A 19,002-nucleotide genomic window follows, 5' to 3' on the forward strand; every position below is an offset into this window, starting at 1 on the left:
TGGTTTGACCCGCTTTAAGGAATGAACAGGGGCCCGCCTGGCCTCTCTGTGCAGTAATCCGGAGTGGCCTTTCATAAGGTCCAGGAGTACAAAGAGGCTCCAAAGGTGAAGCCAGGCTTATTCCCCTGTGAATAAAGAAAGGGGGTTTGAACCACCACCTGATACAATTAAGTTAAACACAGAGGTACCAGGGGCCATTCAATAGGGTGCCAGTCTCTTGGCTTAGAGGCACCAGCCCCTGTCTCAATGGTGATCAAAGCTTACTACAACCCCAGCCCACCAGCAACATGAACCTCACCCCCTAGCCAGGCCACTTCTTATCTTGCCTCAGGCTAGAATGCTCACCAGCTTGGCCTGTGATTCTCTAACTCCAACCCATCCGGAGGCCAAGTTTATGCAGCCCGGCCTCTAAGATGCTCTTGAGAGCAGACACTTGTTTGCCGGTCCTATCAGTTCAGATTAGGCTGAGAGAGCAGCCACAAGGGGCCAACCAGAAATGTATTTCTCTCTCTCATTCAAGAAGACGGGAGGCGGCAGTCGGGCTGACAGAGCCCTCCAGGAGCCAGGGAGTCAGGGTTCTTCTAGATCTGCCATCTACCCTCTCAGGGTGTGGCCTACCGTGGTTTTCAGGTTCCTGGCAAAGGCCAGAGGGCAAGACAGGAAGAAGGGGTGACGAGTACCTGCTGGCTGCCCTTTACAGATTGCTCTGGGAGCTGCCCTAACTCTTTTGTTCGCATCTCATTGGCCAGACCTTAGTCCTGCGGCCTCCAGCTGCAGCATGAGGAGTTGGGGAGTATGGTCTCCATTCTGGATAACTCTGTGCTCAGCCAAAAGCAGGGCTCTGTCACCTCAGAAAAAGAGGAAGTGGATACTGAGGACAAACAATTGAGGCAGAGATCCAGTTTGTCCGGAGGCGGCTCCTTTTCCCACAGGACTCAGGAAAGATGTCAGCTCTAGAGCCTCTTAGCTCCCCCAACCTTGAGGGCATCACCCCACTGCTCTTTCCACACCCCTTGTATCCAAAATGGGACCCCTCTCATCATCTCCACTGCCACCACCCTGGTCCAAACCACTGCCGGCTTCCTCTACCACAAACACAGGAAAAGATGCCCAACATCATTAGTCATCCAGGAAGTAAAAATTAAAATCACAATGAGATACTACTATACACCCACTCGAACGGCTAAATTAAAAAGACCAGTAATACCAAGCATTGATAGGAATATGGAACAGGCGCCCTATCACCCACTGCTGGTGGGAAGACAAAATGTCCACCACTTTGGACACTGGTTTGGCAGTTTCTCTTAAATTAAGCACACACTCTGTGGTACCAGCCTGTCTCCCGCCTTCCACCCTTGGGCCCTATAGACCATTCTTAATACAGAGTAATCCCTTAGAGCCAGCATCTGAGCACAAGTCTGCTCTGCCCCTAACCTCTCACTGGTATCCCTTGAAGAGAAGATGGCCACTCGGACTGATGAGGGAACAGAAGGCAAGCTGAGGACAAAGCAGAAGCTGACACCCTACAACCCGTCCCCCCCCCCCCACCATGGGGTATATGTGACATTCCTCAGGCACTCCTGGCTGCCCTAAAGGAAAAACAAATGGTTAACTTGTAGAGATCACAGTCCTGCAAGACAGGAGTCTCCCTCAGTTTACAAATGTCCTGGTGATTTACAAGGAAGAAGCTTTCTTATCAATAGCCTAACTTCCAGAGACCCATAACTCAGTTTCCTGAAGCCCTACCATCACCCTCCCCTCCATAAAATTAAGGTAGGCTGAGGCAGAAGGAAATGTAAATAAAATTGAATTTCTTCTAAACCTAAGGCCCATTGACAAGGACGTGTGATAGGAGGAAGGTAACATTCCTCCAGGACACTCCCAACTGTCTTCATGTCAGTCCTCATTACAGGGGGAAGCAGCCTTGGCTTGACAATAACCAGGCCTCTCGTATCCTGAGAGTCTTCAGCATATGATAGTCCTTTTGGACACCCCCTTTTTCCTTACCTCCACCAACCCCATAGTACATAATCAGCCACCGCTCACAGCTCCGGGGCAGCAGCTCTTCCTGCTCATGGGTCCTGTCCCCGGGCTTTCAGAAACCACCATTCTGCACCAAAGATGCCTCAAGAATTCTTTCTTGGTTATCGGCTCCGGACTCCACCCCGGAGTGACTGACATGAGGACAATGAGGACTGACATGAAGACTGAACCTCACATATATTCCAAAACTACAACAGGAACCCCATTGATGAGGGAACAGAAGGCTAGCTGAGGGCAAAACAGAAGCTGACACCCCACAACCCACCCACCCCCCATGGGATATATGTGACATTCCTCAGGCACTCCTGGCTGTCCTTCAGGAAAAACAAATAGTTAATTTATAGAGATTACAATCCTGCAAGACAGGAGTCTCCCTCAGTTTACAAAAGTCTTAGCAATTTACAAGAACAAAGCATTTTTATCAATGACCTAGCTTCCAGAAGGGAATGTACATTAACAATTAAATGTCCTTATAACCTGCAGCCCATTGACAGATACTTGAAGTGGGCAAAGTGTAATGTTCCTCCAGGAACATCCTAACTATCTTACTGTTAATGCCTTACTAGAAGGAAAAACAGCGCTCAATTGCAAGGCCTCCAGTATCTTGTAGGTCCTCTTGAACATATGAAAATCCTTTTGAAGACTTCTCTTTTCCTTACCTCCCCCAACCCCATAGTACATAATCAGCCACCGCTCACAGCTCCGGGGCAGCAGCTCTTCCTGCCCATGGGTCCTGTCCCTGGGCTTTCAGAAACCACCATTCTGCACCAAAGATGCCTCAAGAATTCTTTCTTGGTCATCGGCTCCAGATCCCACTCCACAGACCCTCACCCATACTCCAAAACGCTATCACCCTGGCCATTTGCCCCTCCCCCTCCCCCTCTGGCCATGCTGGTAACTGCCAGCAAACTGAGTGGAGGTTCGAAGATTCTTTTCCCTACTGCTGCCCAGAGTAACTTCTTTTACAAAGGACATTTCCCCCGTCACAATCCCTGGCCAAGAAAGAGTCCACGCTCCAACTGTGTTTCTCAGAAACTCCTGGCAGGCTCCTGGCTCAGATCTTTCCATCTCCTCCATCCCTCCCTCCACCCCAAGTCCTCCTCCAAACAACCTTAGGGCCTCCTCCCTTTGACAGTGACTGAAGCATCCCATCCTGTTTAAAATCACAATCCCTTCCTTACCCCATCCCGCAGCTCTGCCTGATTTCCCTAGGGGCCCTCCTCACCTTCTAATTATCTGTGGCTTCCTTATTGTCTCTTCCCACCAGGGTGGCAGGAATTTTTATCCTCACTGCTACATCCCGGGGCCTGACCCCTGGCTCGCAGGAGGGAACTCTTCCTGAATGAACTGAGGAGGCCTCTTGGGGTGGATGGCTCATCTCTTCCCTGAACCCCTCCTGCCTCCTTCAAGCCTCACGCACTGGTTTTTCTTGCCTTCCAGTGTGTCCCCTCTTCCTCCCACGCTCCGGTGGCGAGGTCCTTTAGGGCGGGGACCGTGTCTCCATCTACTCCGGCGTGATGTGGGTGCCCAGCAAGTGCTCCATTCACATTTTGTGGGAGGGAACACTGTAGCTTATGACAGACTGACAGCTGGCCCTCACCCCAAGCCTTGGATGCCTGTGCTGAGAAAGTCCCCGGACCAGGACAGTAACGTCAGTCAGTCATTTCCCAGGAAGGGGTTCTTAAGTAGAAGAGAAATTGAAAAGGAAAAGCCAATTAGGACCAGGGAGATCACTGCTCTGTTGTACCCATTTGTCCCTAAGCTGAAGTAGCTTTTTGATTGGCCTCTCTCCGAGTTGGAGCACAAGCCGATGGAAGGCCCGTTTTCTTACTTTGCAAAGAGCGCTGTTAGTTGGAACAGTTGGAACAGTGAGAGTTCAGCCTTCAGCTCTGCATTTATATAAAAGTGCCCTTGGTGATGAACGTGCAACAGTTATCCTAACCAGAGTCCTTTCCGGGAAGGACAAACCCAAGATGAGCGGTTAATCCTCGAATTCCGAGGAAATGATCTCCATACTGTGCTATTTCTGGCTCAAGACCATCTGCAAAAGGGGCCTGTGTGTTCAAAATGGAAAGAAAATGAGAGAGTGGGCTCTTTTTTGAGGGGGTGGGGGGAATGCTTTTTAAAGCAGTTAACCTGACGAGGGGGCACTTCGGGGTGGAAAGAAAAAAAAATCTTGTGTTCCAGTTTAGCGTTCTGTTACTTACCAGTTATGTGACGCGTGCAAGCCACACGGCCTCTGTCAGCCTTGATTTCCTCATTCATAAATGGAGGCAATGATTTCTACCCACCTCCTGGGACTACTGCGCCGATTAAGTTAGACTGCATACAGGACGGTAGACAGAGAAAGTATAGAGCCCTCTACAAATGCCGGATGTAACACTGATCTAGCAAAGTCGCTCTGTGCCACTCCACCCTCCAGGAACCCCAGCCTGCTTGGGGAGAGGGCACAGGACAAAGTACAGCCCAAGTGTGAACTGGGATAATCCAGTCCCCTGAGGCACCTCAAGATGGCTTTGAAACCCCACTCCACAGCTGGCCCTGCCTAGCGTTTTCTGCATTCTGGGCGGGGAGGGGGGGGCAGAGTTTTTGCAACCTCACTTGGTAGGGAGGATTAGGACGCAGTCTGGCCCAGGCATTAGAAAGAGAGGCTCTGCTCTCACACTGTTGGTGGGAATGCAAGCTGGTGCAGCCACTCTGGAAAACAGTACAGAGGTTCCTCAAATAGTTGAAAATAGAGCTACCCTGTGACCCAGCAATTGCACTCCTGGGTATTTACCCCAAAGATACAAATGTAGGGATCCGAAGGGGCAGCTGCACCCCATTGTTTATAGCAGCAATGTCCACAATAGCCAAACCATGGAAAGAGCCTAGATGTCAATCGACAGAGGAATGGATAAAGAAGATGTGGTACAGGGGCTCCTGGGTGGCTCAGTCGTTAAGCGTCTGCCTTTGGCTCAGGTCATGATCCCAGGGTCCTGGGATCGAGCCCCGCATCCGGCTCCCTGCTCAGTGGGAGGCCTGCTTCTCCCTCTCCCACTCCCCCTGCTTGTGCTCCCTCTCTCGCTGTCTCTCTCTGTCAAATAAATAAATAAAATATTTTAAAAAGATGTGGTATATATATACGATGGAATGTTACTCAGCCATCAGAAAAATGAAATCTTGCTGTTTGCAATGACGTGGATGGAACTAGAAGGTATCATGCTAAGCGAAATAAATCAATCACAGAAAGACAATTATCATATGATTTCACTCATATATGGACTTTAAGAAACAAAACAGAGGGAGCGCCTGGGTGGCTCAGTCATTAAGCATCTGCCTTTGGCTTGGTTCATGGTCCCGGGGTCCTGGGATCGAGTCCTACATCGGGCTCCCTGCTTGGCGGGAAGCCTGTTTCTCCCTCTCCCACTCCCCCTGCTTGTGTTCCCTCTCTCACTGGGTCTCTGTCAAATAAATAAATAAAATCTTAAAAAAAATAAAGAGAAACAAAACAGAGGAGCGTAGGGGAAGAGAGGGAAAAATAAAACAAGATGAAACCAGAGAGGGAGACAAACAACAAGAGACTCTTAATCATAGGAAACAAACTGAGGGTTGCTGGAGGGGAGGGGGGTGGGGGATGGGGTGACTGGGTGATGGACATTAAGGAGGGCACGTGATGTAATGAGCACTTAAGCACTGGGTGTTATATAAGACTGATGAATCACTGAACTCTACCTCTGAAACTAATAATACACTATATGTTAATTAGTTGAATTTAAAGAAACAAAAAAAAAAAGAAAGAGGGGCTCTGGATTCAGATGGCCTGGGTTGGAGTGCTAATGCACGAGCTGTGTGATCTTGGGCAAGGGATATAACATCTCTGTGCCTTGGTTTCCTCGTCTGCAAAATGAGAATAATGGCATATACCTCATTGGATTATCGCGAGGCTTAAGGAAGATTCTTGGCTTGACCAAACTTTAGTCAGACTCCTGAATCTTCTTGTGGGCCCACCTGTGCCCTTCCTTGTAAAATCCACTTTTAGCAAGACCCCTACTAATTCAGTTTAACCAGAACCCCTCCCCTTGATATCTCCTCACCCCCAATATCTGATCAAATTCCTTGTCCTCCCTCTCCTCTGGGTGTTGTCTCCTGAGTCCCTTTTCCCCTATTGTGATAGTCCCAAATAAAATCTGTTTTTACCCCTTCCACGACTGCCCCACTATGGCTTTTCTGTGGCAGGTTTAAGTGAAGTTAAGGGCAAAGTGCTCCAAGCCCCGCTGAGCAGCAGTCCAGGCTGTAGGCCATCTCCCCATCCCAAACGTGCTGGCCCTACCCTTGCCAACCGCAGAACGCGGCCACTCTCCTTGGCTTATTTTAAACCAAATGAAGACAAAAACAAAATTAAAAAGGCTGTTTCAGTCCTAGCGAAAGTCACTGAAGTACTGAAAGAGGTGGAGGAAATGTATACAAACACACACTTTAAAATTTAGACAGCCTAACCTTTTAAACAAAAAGTCCCAATTGTGGGAGCTCCTGGGTGGCTCAGATGGTTAAGCGTCTGCCTTCGGCTCAGGTCATGATCTCCGGGTCCTGGGATCCAGCCCCTCATCGGGCTCCCTGCTCAGTCAGGAGTCTGCTTCTCCCTCTCCCTCTACCCCTCCCCCTGCTTGTGCTCTCTCTCTCTCTCTTTCTTTCTATCAAGTAAATAAATAAAATCTTAAAAAAAAAAAGTCTCAATTGTGCATCTACCAACTTGGCTCCTGCCATGTCACTGGGTCTCCTGTCCCTCCCTTTTGGTGAGCAAATGGCTTGTCTTGGGAAAGTAAGTCTGCCCTCACTTCCTTGAGTTGCAGCCCTCCAGGTCCTGCCCAGGGCCTATCTTCTCATAGCCAAATGGCCCCTAGACAGCACAAAGACAGTTCCCTCCCTGAGCAGGATTCTGGGGCTGCTATGAAGATGACCCGTACTATTTTTTCAGTCTACTACAGACCCAAGGAGGAGGAGACTGGTACTGGGGTCATGAGTGGTTGACTGCTGGAGGAGAAAGGGGGAGCTCACTGATAGAGACCCAGGGAAAGGCTGGGGAAGAACACCTTGGGGTGGGGTGGCAGGAGACAGGGAGAAGGAGGGAACATGAAGTCTTCTCTCACCCCCCCCCCACCCGCAGGGACAGACAGGAGTCCAGAAGACACCCAGGGACTGGGAGAAAGGCTGCTTTGCTTTGGCTCCGGGCCTCCCCTGCACCCCCAGGGCTGGCTTGGTTTAGGAAGCCAGAAGCACCCTCTCCTCCCCAGCTTTTCAGAGCTGGCCTTACCCACAGGCAAAGCAGGTGACTACTCATGCTGTGTGGTATGAGCACCCCTAGAAAGATCCCACATTAGCTTCCCAGGGCTGCTGTAATAAATGACCAGCAGCCTAGAGGCCCGAAGTCCAAAACGACTCTTCAGGGGCCAAAATCAAGGTTCCCTTTGGAGCTCTGGGGGAGAGTCTGTTTCCTGCCTCTTCCAGCTTCTGGAAGCTCTTGTGCTCCCTTTCTCACATCAGCTGACCTCTTACTTCTGTCCTCACTTCTCCTCTCCTATCGTCACATCTCCTTCTGCCTCCATCTTACAAGGATACTTGGCATTACAGTTAGGGTGCACTTGGGTAATCTGGGATCATCCCCACCATGAGATCATCTGCCAAGTCCCTTTTCCCATATAAAGTAATAGATTCACAGGTTCCAGGAATTAGGATATCTTTGGGGGCCATTAATCAGCCTACTGCAGACACCCTTCCTAGAAACAACCTCAAACGCATTTCTTGCCCTCAAACATCCCAACAACCAGTTTTGGGGTCAGTGTGTACATGTAGACCCCACTTTGCAGTTGTGGGGCTGGAAGATGCCAGGCAGCTTGTCTGAGCATCTCTTCAAACCCTGAGAACCCATTGGGAGGAATGGGTTGGGCACAGTCCAAAGGAGGTCCCATCCCAGCTGCTCATCCAGGGGCCAGACTGTAACTTGCAAGGTCGGGGTCACACCTCTCCCTGAGGTGTCCTCCCCACTCCCACTGCTCAGCCCTGCTCTAAAGGGACCAATTTTGCCGTGTGATCTTGAACAAGTCACTAAACCTCATGAGTCTGTTGCTACTTCTGAAAAATAGAGCTCAGACCACATCATCTCCTGGGAGCCCTTTCAGAAGCTCGGGGGTCGGGGCACCAGGTGGTGCCCACCTGGGTGGCTCAGTCTTTAAGCGTCTGCCTTCGGCTCAGGTCATGATCCCAGGGTCCTGGGATCGAGCCCCGCATCGGGCTCCCTGCTCTGTGGGAAGCCTGCTTCTCCCTCTCCCACTCCCCCTGCTTGTGTTCCCTCTCTCGCTCTCTCTCTCTCTGTCAATAAATAAATAAAATCTTAAAAAAAAAAAAAAAGGCAGCAGCAGCTCTGGGGTCTAGGATTCTTACACACAGTCCTGCCCCAGGCTGATGGCAGATGGGGAGAGGAGCCTGACTGCAGGACCAGAGGCTACTGGTCTGAACCAGCCTGACTGGGGCTGTGTCTGTTTTCAGAGCTAAAGACAGGCCAGACTTACAAGCTACAGGAATCAGGAAACCCAGGTTCTAGCCTCTGGTCTTCTCACCCCTCTGGGACCTCATGAAAGTTGCTTTTACCATCACACAGTCTCATTCCCCAAGTATAAAGTATAAAGGAGGAATAAAGAATATCTTCCTCATCTACCTCCTAGGAGTGTCGTGAAGATAAAATGATATGCAGTTGGAGAAAACATATCACGGGTGTCAGGGACAAAAACCGAACAAGTAAGGACATTCATTTTATTCAGGCTACTGCAAGAAAAGTGAGTGCCCTGATGAGATTAGACCACCTCAGGGGTTTGACTTGGGCTTTTCCAGGGAAGAGGGCACAAGGTACAGGGAGGGGGACTTGCAGTTGGAATTGTGTTGCGATCTGGGGAAGTCTCGGCTGAACAGGTAATGTTGATCTGTGTCTAGCTGGTTTCCGGGGGACCAACAGTTCTAATCTTAACCGATCATGAGACAAAGAGCTGGGAAGTTGGCAGGGGAAAAAGGGAGGAGGTCTGTGTTTGACCTTGACTCAGGCCACAAGATACATGGAGTCTTGCTCTGCATTTCTCCCTCGTAGGCAGGCCTCACCCACCTGTACCCGCTAGGAGCAGCTGGTTTCACTTACCTGGAAAGTCAGTCTCAGCATCCAAAGAATCATCAGCCTGGTATCCAAAAGTAACTGAAAAGCAATGTACATTTTTACTACAGTCATCTGATAAGACACAAAAGGCAGCTTATAACCGGAGCATAGAGGACACATTGATGGCTATTTCTACCATAGCTACCCCAAAATTGCTCCCCTCCTTCACACATTCTCAAAACCCAAATTGCAGGGCTCCCCCTGCTCACTTCCTGCCTTTTTCAATACAAATCAATTCAGCCACCCTTAAATACCAATTTCCCCTTCACTCTTTACACCAATTTGCACCACAAAAGCCCAGAAACCTAGGCTGGATATGAATCTAAGTCTGTCTTCTTTTAGGTTCCCTCCGTTTCCCACTTCCGTCCAAGAGGTCTCCCCGCCTTGCTCTCTAGCACCCCCCTCCCGTAGGGTGCTCTGTCATGGCTCAACATTGGGACCCCCAGGGTTCTACTCCAGGGTCCCTGGTGATTCATCTGGGGTTCGGGCTGCTGATCCTGATATGCAGCCCATCCTGGAAGAGGGTCCCTGTTCCCACTGTCTTCTGGGAGGCACTTCTGTTACTGGCCAGTGTCTAGCTTTCCCCACCAGACTGCACTCACTTCCAGGGCAGGTCTTGTGTTCCCTTTACCTTTGAATCCCGCCCCACCCCCAAAGCCTGGTACCCCATTTGGTCTTATAGACTTTTGGTGACCGAAGAGAACTTAGGATAAAAAGCAAAGCTCTTATTTTATAGGTGAAACTGAGACACAAAAAAGTTCAATTCATTAGTAGTCACACAGCCCATGAAAGCAGGTGTCCCACCTCCTGGGGGTTATGATTCCTCCTGAGCCTCTTCCTGGCCTCCCTCCCTCTTCCCCCTCCCCCAAAACTGGGGGAGGGACACAGCTCCCCTTCAGATGACTTTGACTGAGGCCCACCCAGCCCTGGCTTCCCTAGCTCCTCTGGGGGATCTGGGGGCCAAACCCTGGGGTATCCCAGCCTTTGGGACTCCAGCAGCAGGTGGAAGGAGGAAACCCGGGCCCCATGGCTTGCGGAGACCCATTTCCAGGCTAGGCTTGCAGTTTCTTTGGCTTTCCCACAGCAGGTAGGAGCCATTGCAATGCCCACAGTCATAAGGGCCCTTTTCCCCTGAGATTTGTGCTTTCGGCCAGCAATGCCCTTCATGGACATCACCCCCAGCTTGGATTTGAGGGACCCAGGTGCCAAGAAGGAAAGGTTCCTGGCCTGGAACCTGTCTCCAGCTACTAGCCCCCAGCTGAGGAGGGGACTTAGTGAGGAGATTCTGTTGGGAGACCCCCCACCCAAGGGGGCCCTAGAGAGCTGCAAGATTCAGGCCCTTGAGGGCAGAGCACATCACAAGTTGAGGGGGAGGCCGTTGTCCGTGAGGCTGGAACCCAGGTAGGAGGTGAGCCAGGAAACATCTTCAAGGCAACCAAATAATTGATGGTATTAATTTCTTATGGCTGTTGTAACAAATTACTACAAACTTGGAGGCTTAAAACACTAATCTATTGTCTCACAGGTCTGAAAGCCAAAAGTCCAAAACCAAGGTATTGTTTGGACCAGGCTCCCTCTGAAGGCTCTTGGCAAGGAAGGCTCTAGAAGGGCTCTCTAGACTGCAGGAAGGCTGGAGGTGTGGAGTCACACCTCGGCCTCCAGCTGGCCCTGAACCTCCAGATCTGAGGCACTTGGGCATCAGTCCTGTCCTGGAGTCTCCAAGAAAGGGGGTCTCATTCCCATAGTGAGCCCTCCAGAACATTAATGGTCGTCCTGCAATAAAAGAGTTCCATGGTCCAATGCACTTGGAAATACTGGATTAAATAAAGCTAACAGGAATCTGTAGACCCTTCGTTTGCTCCCGGGCCTCACCATTCTCTAAGAGGGCACGGAATGTGCTCCTCTGGAGCCCGAGGCGGAGCTGGTGTTCCCCACGGGAGCCCATCCACGGCAGTAGTCACAAAGCCACTCTTTTTCCTCCGCGTTCTGTCTGCTTCCTTGGTTCTGTCTGACAGACCTCCCCCCTGAAATGAATGACATCCCTCTGGAAAATTACAGTCTGCCTCAGGTGTGCTGGGCAGGGAGGTTCACCTCGGCTCCCGTCATGATCCCAGGGTCCTGGGATGGAGTCCCGCATCAGGCTCCTCACTCAGCGGGGAGCCTGCTTCTCCCTCTCCCTCTGCCCACCGCTCCCCCTGCTTGTGCGTTCTCTCTCTCAAACAAATAATAAATAAAATCTTAAAAAAAAAAAAAAGTGCCTCCTGGCTCCAGCCTCCCCTCTACACACCTTCCCTCCTTCATGGCTCCTTCCTCCCAAAGCTCCTGGCGCCTAGCACCTCTGCTATAAGGAGCCCCACTTCAGAGGCGCTGCACCTCTCCGGGAGGGGCCGGCTTCTTTAAACCCGTGGCCTGAGGGGTTTTAGGAGTAGCAGCTGGAAGAGTGGAGGCTTGCTGGCGCTCCTGAAACCCCTTCTCACTAGTGGCCTCTACTGTGGCTCTCCTCAACCCAGGCGTCCGTGAGGCTCACTGACCGCCTCCAGTTCCATGAGGCTCTCGTCCCAAGCATCAGTATTTTATGAAAGCTCCTCAAGTAATTCTACTGCACCACTAGGGTGCAAACCACGGCTCCAAAGCCTGGCTCCTGGAAGGCCAGCCCCCAGGTGCTGGTTAGAAGCACAGACTCTCAGCCGGCCCCCACCTGCTGCATCAAGGTCTGCATTCCAGCACGGTCCCCTGGTGCTTCATATTCCCATTCCCATCACCTGTGTCAGCATCCTGTTGGGGGGGCGGTGGCAGGGGGGCAGGACCACGCCCTAATCCCCACTCTGCCCCTAACCTGTGGAATCATCCTGGGCACCTCACTGGCCCTCTCTCTGCACCTGGGTGTCCCTAGCTGTAACACGCACAGGTTGGACAAAGTTCCCCTGCCACCACCTGTTACTGAGGCGTACGCTGTGCAGCCACGGCTGGGCACCTCTGTGCAACGGAGCGGGGGCACGCCGCACTCATTGTCCCCACTGAGCGGACTCCCTGTGGGGTGCCGCCGAGCTGCACACTGACCACCAGTGGTCCAGCCCCTCTCACTGGTCGAGCCGCAGGCAGCCAGCCTGGCAGAGAGCCCCAGGCTACATCTCTGTGTCTAACATCCTGTTTTTCTACCGAAGGTCTTTGCTTCCCAGCAAATATCTTCCAAAGGATAAACAGCATTATTTTCATGGTTAAAAGGAGCTATTGTGGCAGCTTAAGGGGTGTGGGTTTCAAATGGATGTGGGGGTGTGCTCCAGGCCTACCATTACCGCCTTTGGAAAGGATGGGAAAGACGGGGCATCAGCCAATAGTCCCCTAACGGTGCGCTGATCGTGAGCGGTAAGCTACAATGTCAGACGGCTCTGCACAGAGATCTCCATATAAAGATCCCAGGAGCCCTGATTCGGGGAAGGACACCACCCCAGCACCCCTCGACAAGGAGGATATCCTTATAGTAACCCAGATACCGAGACTGGTGTGCAAAGAGTCATGATACCACCCTACATCTGACACCCCTTCCTTAGGGTGGGGGGTGCCCGCTCCCTACGTCTTTATAGGAGCAGGCTGGCTTCCCATTCTAGAAGCTGAAAAGGCCACCCACTTTCTTCCACCTCCCTTGTGGTTGGGGTATGGACAGTGACCCAGGTTCCACCACTGGGCATTGGGGCCGGAAGGGACATTTAATCTCAAGTAAGTGACTTATGAGAGCAGACACAGAGGCCATCCCACTGGGCCTACCACGGTGGCTGAAGGTGGGCAATGGGATGACAGTTTGTAGTAACTGGTCACCTCAGCCTCTGGTGTCCTGGGTTCAGCCTGGGCAGTGGTGATGCTCCCTGTGGTGATATTTAGTGTCTGAAGCTGTGGGGTCCTCACCTCCTCATTCCTGGGGAGTGATTTGAGCTCCTGGCTACTTTGTCTTCTACTGGTTCTCACCTGATCTCTGAGCTGCCTGCTTCAAATTTAAGGCACGTTTCTGAGCACCCCCCCAACCCAAAAGAAATTTTCACTAGTTTCTTTCTCTGCTTACATCTGTTATTACTATGAATCTGACTGAATCACAGATTAACTGAGAAAGCACCAGGAAAATGTTAGTTGTCCATATTCAAGGCCTCCAGGTAGAAAATCCTAACAGATGCCCTACCTCTAACCCGGCCCAGGAGGCTCCCACAGCAAACTCCCCCACCCCTTAGGGTCTTCAGGGCCAGACCCCACAGATCTGCCCGCAGCCCGCTCCGGCCGCCCTGTCAGGCCAGGTAAGCCCAGAATGAAATATGTTCCTCAAACTTACTTTTCTTTCACAGAGCTAAGGACATAAAAAATTGGAAATAAATACACCAGCCAGAGAGTGAAATGGGGTTTTACTCTGTTTCATGGCCACTGTAATTATTAATAAATAGGGTGTGATTGCTGTTGGGGCATGACTTGCAGGGGGCTGTGGAACACATTTTCCTACCCTTCTGCAAGTCTGGAAAAGAGGGAATGACAAGGATTCCAGTACCCACTGTCCCAGAGAAGGTGAGTGGCTTGCCAAGGTCACCCAGAGCAGAGCCGGAGCTAGGAGCCAGGCCTGCAGTCCCAGCCCCAGCCCACCCTGACGGATCTTGACACAGGCTGTGCATGGGGGCAACGCTTGAGCCAGGTTTAACAGCAACATAAAAATCCTATGGTCTTGGGTGCCTGGGTGGCTCAGTTGGTTAAGCGACTGCCTTCGGCTCAGGTCATGATCCTGGAGTCCCTGGATTGAGTCCCACATCGGGCTCCCTGCTCGGCAGGGAGTCCGCTTCTCCCTCTGACCCTCCCCCCCTCATGTGCTCTCTCTCTCATTCTCTCTCTCTCAAATAAATAAATAAAATCTTTAAAAAAAAAATCCTATGGTCTTCGGAAGGCCTGGGTGGCTCAGTCAGTTAGGGGTCTGCCTCTAGCTCAGGTCATGATCCTGGGGTCCTGAGATCCAGCCCCACAACAGGCTCCTTGCTCACGGGGAGTCTGCTTCTCCCACTGTTTGTGCTCTCTCTCTCTCTCTCTGACAAATAAAATCTTAAAAAACAGTTATATGGTCTTGAATTGCATTTGAGTGACTCCACAGCATCCCTAAATAACCCCATCAAGACGGGTTTCACATTTCCACCTGCAGAGTGCTCACCATCTTCAAATAAACCAGCCAGGCCCTCGGAGGCTAGGCTATTCAGTCCAGGGCCTGAGCGCCCTCCAGAAGGTGTACGTATGGCAGGAGGAGGGGGAACCCGGCCAGGGCACTTCTCGCAACTTACTCTAGAGGTTTATTTCCACTCACACGCGACATGATGCACACTAAGGTTATTCACTGTGGCCTTGTTTCCAGGAGTAGGAAACCTAGCCAACAGCCCATGGGTCCATCAACAGGGCATGGGGAACATGCCACGGGGCTTGCACACTGTGGGTACTTCCGCCACTGAAAAAATACATGAGCAGGCTCTCTATGACGGAGGTGGAAGGAGCCCCAAAATATATTGTGAGGTGAAAACACCAAGCTGCAAAACTAGGTATAGTAGCTACCATTTGTGCAGAAGAGGGAAAACGCAGATCTAGGACTATATATGTATCTCCGGAGCATACTTCAGACTGAAACATCAGTGGCTTCTAAAGAGGTGGATTGGGTGGTTGGGAGACAGGAGTGGGAGGGAGAATTTTCACAGGATGTCCTTTTGTTCCTTTTGAATCTGGAACTATGACAATGTATTACATTAAATATTATTAAAAATAAATAAATCCGGAGCACCTGGGTGGCTCAGTTGGTGAAGCATCTGCCTTCGGCTCAGATCATGATCCCAGGGTCCTGGGATAGAGCCCCGTGTTGGGCTCCCTGCTCAGCGGGGAGCCTGCTTCTCCCTCTACCTCTGCCCCTCCCCGCCTACTCATTTTCTCTCTCTCTCTCAAATGAGTGAATAAAATCTAAAAAGAAAAATAGGTCGCCTGGGTGGCTCAGTCAGTCAAGTGTCTGCCTTTGGCTCAGGTCATGATCTCAGGGTCCCGGGATCAAGTCCCACAACAGGCTCTCTGCTCAGCGGGGAGTCTGCTTCTCCCTCTGCCTCAGCCCCTCCCCACTGCTTGTGTTCTCTCTCTCTCAAATAAATTTTTAAAAATCTAAAAAATAATAAAAATTAAAAAAATGAATTCATGTCATAGTTTTGTGGTCGCATAGGACGTTTTAAAAAAAATAAGGACTGAAATGGATTTCAAATGATGGGGTTTCAGCCATCAGTGAGGGGGATATTTGGGGACTGGAGACCCTCCCAAATCTGGAGGTGGTGGTCTTGTTTGTGAGAGGGAGGGGAAAGAGGGTGGGTCATTCCCAGAGCCTGGGGAGCCCCTTGGAGGGTGGGCCAGGACCACCAGGGGGGGCAGTCTGCCGATCTCCCCGGCTAGGGTAGGAGGAAGGGCCCCAACAGCCCTGTAGGGTGTAGGAGGCGGTGCAGGCGTGACTCTCCTGTTTGCCCAGCTGCCCAGGCTTGGCCACTGCTTCTCAGGGCACAGCATCACCGGGAAGATGCCTTGTCGGAAAGGGTCTCCCTGCAGGATGGCCACACCTGGTACCCCACCATGAGGGCTACGTCCTCTTGGGTTATGGTGTTGCCCTGTTCCAAGCTCACTTCCAAAATATACATCTTGTGGCTGTGGATCAAGGGGCATCCCAAATACTGTCCCTAACAGCAGTTTACCAAACTTTCTCACCCAGACAGGAGGCGCCCAGGTGACATGATAGCCTCAACAGTAGGCTGAGTAATGCCCCCCCGCCAAAAAGATTTGTCTGCCAGGAACCTCAGAAGAGGATTTTGAAAAATGGTCTCTAAAAGTATATATAATTAAGGTAAGGATCTCAGGAGGTGATCATTCTGGATTAGGGTGGGCCCTAAATCCAGTGACAGGTGCCCCGATAAGGGAAGATGTCAAGAGATGGAGAAAGCCACAGGAGGATGCAGGAAGAGAGTGAGGCATCCACAAACCAAGGCATGTCAGGGATTGCTGAAGCCACTAGAACCTAGGGGACAAGCATGGAGCTGGTCTCCCTCAGAGCCACTGGGAGGGACCAACCCTGCCAACGCCTTGATTTTACTTCTGACCTCCAGAATTATGAGAATATAAATTTCTGTTGTTAGAAGCCGCTCAGTTTATGGTATTTTGTTAAGGCAGCCCTAGGAAATGGAGACAGCCTTTGAGCTTTGTTGGGGAAGAGGAGGGGGCTCGGGGCACAGAGGGTCACCCTCAAGGACTTTGCAAGCTAAGTGCTGGCCCAGCTGCAGTGTGGCCTGTTTGAAGACCCATGTCCAGGAAGGCTGGGTCCCCTTCTGCTCTGGGACGGCTGGTTCACAGTTCCCTGGGGCAGGAGCATCCCCCACAGTGGGTGTTTTTCTCTAATGGGGAAGGTGTGCCTGTCCTGTCGCTAGGAAACAGGGAGCTGGGCCTGCGGGCTCCCAGCCTGGAGCGAAGGCAGATGGTGGCAAGATTAAATAGTGCCTTTCATTTCAACATAGGAAATGTTTTCAACTCTCCTCTCTTCGTGTCTCTAAAAAAAGGCAAGTGGCGGAAACGTCCCGCTGGAAATTTATTAACAAAAGCCCAGGCAGCCCAAAAAAAGCAGACTTTTTTCTTTTCACATGTCTTTCCAACCAGCCTGCAGGCATTTTGAGAGTGGGACCTCTGCCCTATTGCCATGACCTGCCAGACACCTCTCTGAGCCTCATTCAGTCTTTGCCGACGTTTGACAAGGGTAGTTCTATCGCTAGCCCATTTCATAGATGGGGAGACCGAGGCCTACAGGACAGAACTAACCAGTTGGAAAGCTGTGAAGCCAGGACTCAATACACAACAGTGCTGGTGTACATTATGTGCCCCTTTGTGGTGATGTTTGTCCAAGTACTTGGAAATGATAAGAAGAATTCAAATACAGAATCTCATTGTTATTAGCAATAATGAGAACAAAACTGCTCTCTGTCTTCTCTGCAAATTAATTTGGGGCAAGGAACTAAGTGGACCAGGAGAGATGACATGTGGAGGTTAAGACCCTGCAGGTCAAAGTGTATGGGCTGGGTCAGCCTCTCGGCCTCTGTGGGCACAACTTCAGGCTCCGCAAGATCCAGTCTCTCGGGCTGCTCAGCCCAAACCAGTAGCTGGCCAGGGCCGGTGCTCCCCCAGCAATCTCCCGACTGCTGTGTTCTGGCAGTCAACAGAGGGGAAGGAGGGGATTTCAGGCCCCCCAGGACACATGGAGTCAAGTGCCCAGATTGCAGCTGGCTAGCTGTGGGGCGCAAAGAGAGGTGCTAGATTTTAGATCCATAATGGATGAATGGGGTAGAGGGAGGAGGAGGTGGGCAGGCATGTCCCCAAATATCCTCTATTCTTTTCCCAACCTTACCTCCCTCTGTCCTAAAATAAACACTGCTCACCAAGTGGGTTGTTCCTACAACAGTGATCCCTTCAGTGTCTACACCTTCTCTCCCGTCAAAGTCATTTTATAGCCACTGAATCCCATGGTGCTCAACCCAGTGCTGGGGGATGGGTGGAGCAGGCACTAACTGCCCCCTTCTTCTGTGCATGGAGAAAGTGAGGTGCAGACCCATCTCTCCACCTCATCCTCCATTTCCCTTTCCTCTATAATAACCCTTAAAACTCTGCCACCTTTCCATGCCTATCACCAACACCTTATTTCAGGTTCTCGCCAGGCCAAGGCTCATGGCTCTGCCTTCAGTCTCTCCCCAGACTAAGCCACCCTACATGCTGCCCCTAGATTATGCTTCCTGAAGCTCTGCTTTCATCCGGGTCAGAATCCATAACACTCACCATTGCTCCTCATTGACAACCCATCAGAACAGAATGCCACTGCCTGGCTTCCAAGGTCCTCTTCAATTAGTTAGCACCTAACTACATTGTCTTAGTACATCTACCTGAAACTCAAACGTTCTCTGTTCCAGCCACACCATGCTCCTCTCTGATTAATAAATTCATGATGTCCATTTCCTGCCCCAGTGCCTTTGCTTATGCTCCTACCTGCCTGCCTTCCCTCCACTTATGGACAATTCTCCAGTAGCTAGTCATTCTTCAGGATACAAAGTGAATCAACCTCTTTCATCAGACCAGAGATTGTCCCTTTCCTTGAATTCATGCTTACACGCAGGGTGCTACACTTCAGCACTTGGTATCCAGCCTTCACGATAGTCCCCCAAGATCCTCACCTGGTGTTCGTGCCCCTGTGTAGTCTTCCTCAGTAAGTGGAGCTGACCTGTACAACCAATAGGAGGTGGCAGAAATGGTGTAGCGTGAATCCCAAGGCTCATAAAAGACATTTTGACTTCTAGGTTGTGCTCTTTTGAATCACCTGCTCTGGAGGAATTTAACCGCCACATCAGGGTCAGAAGGACACTTACATGGCCCTATAAAAAGGTCCACGTGGTGAAAAACTGGGGCTACTACACAACAACCAGTACTAATGGCAGGCATGTGAGTGAGCCATCTTGGAAATGAATCTTCTTGCCCCAGTCAAGCCTTCAGATGACTACAGTCTTGTCCTCATGAGAGGCCCAGAGGCAGACCGCCCCCAGCTAAATGCCTTCCAAATACCTGACCTACTAAAATAGTGTGAGATTATAAATGTTTGTCTTAAGCTGCTAAATTTGGGGGTAATTTTTTATTTAGTAGTAGACAACTAATACAATGTCTTGATCGAGAAATACTTTCTTAAATCTGTTAAAATTCAGGCACTATGATTTTGTTCC

This window comes from Neomonachus schauinslandi, chromosome 10, assembly GCF_002201575.2.
Source record: "Neomonachus schauinslandi chromosome 10, ASM220157v2, whole genome shotgun sequence".
NCBI classification, from domain to species: Eukaryota; Metazoa; Chordata; class Mammalia; order Carnivora; family Phocidae; genus Neomonachus; species Neomonachus schauinslandi.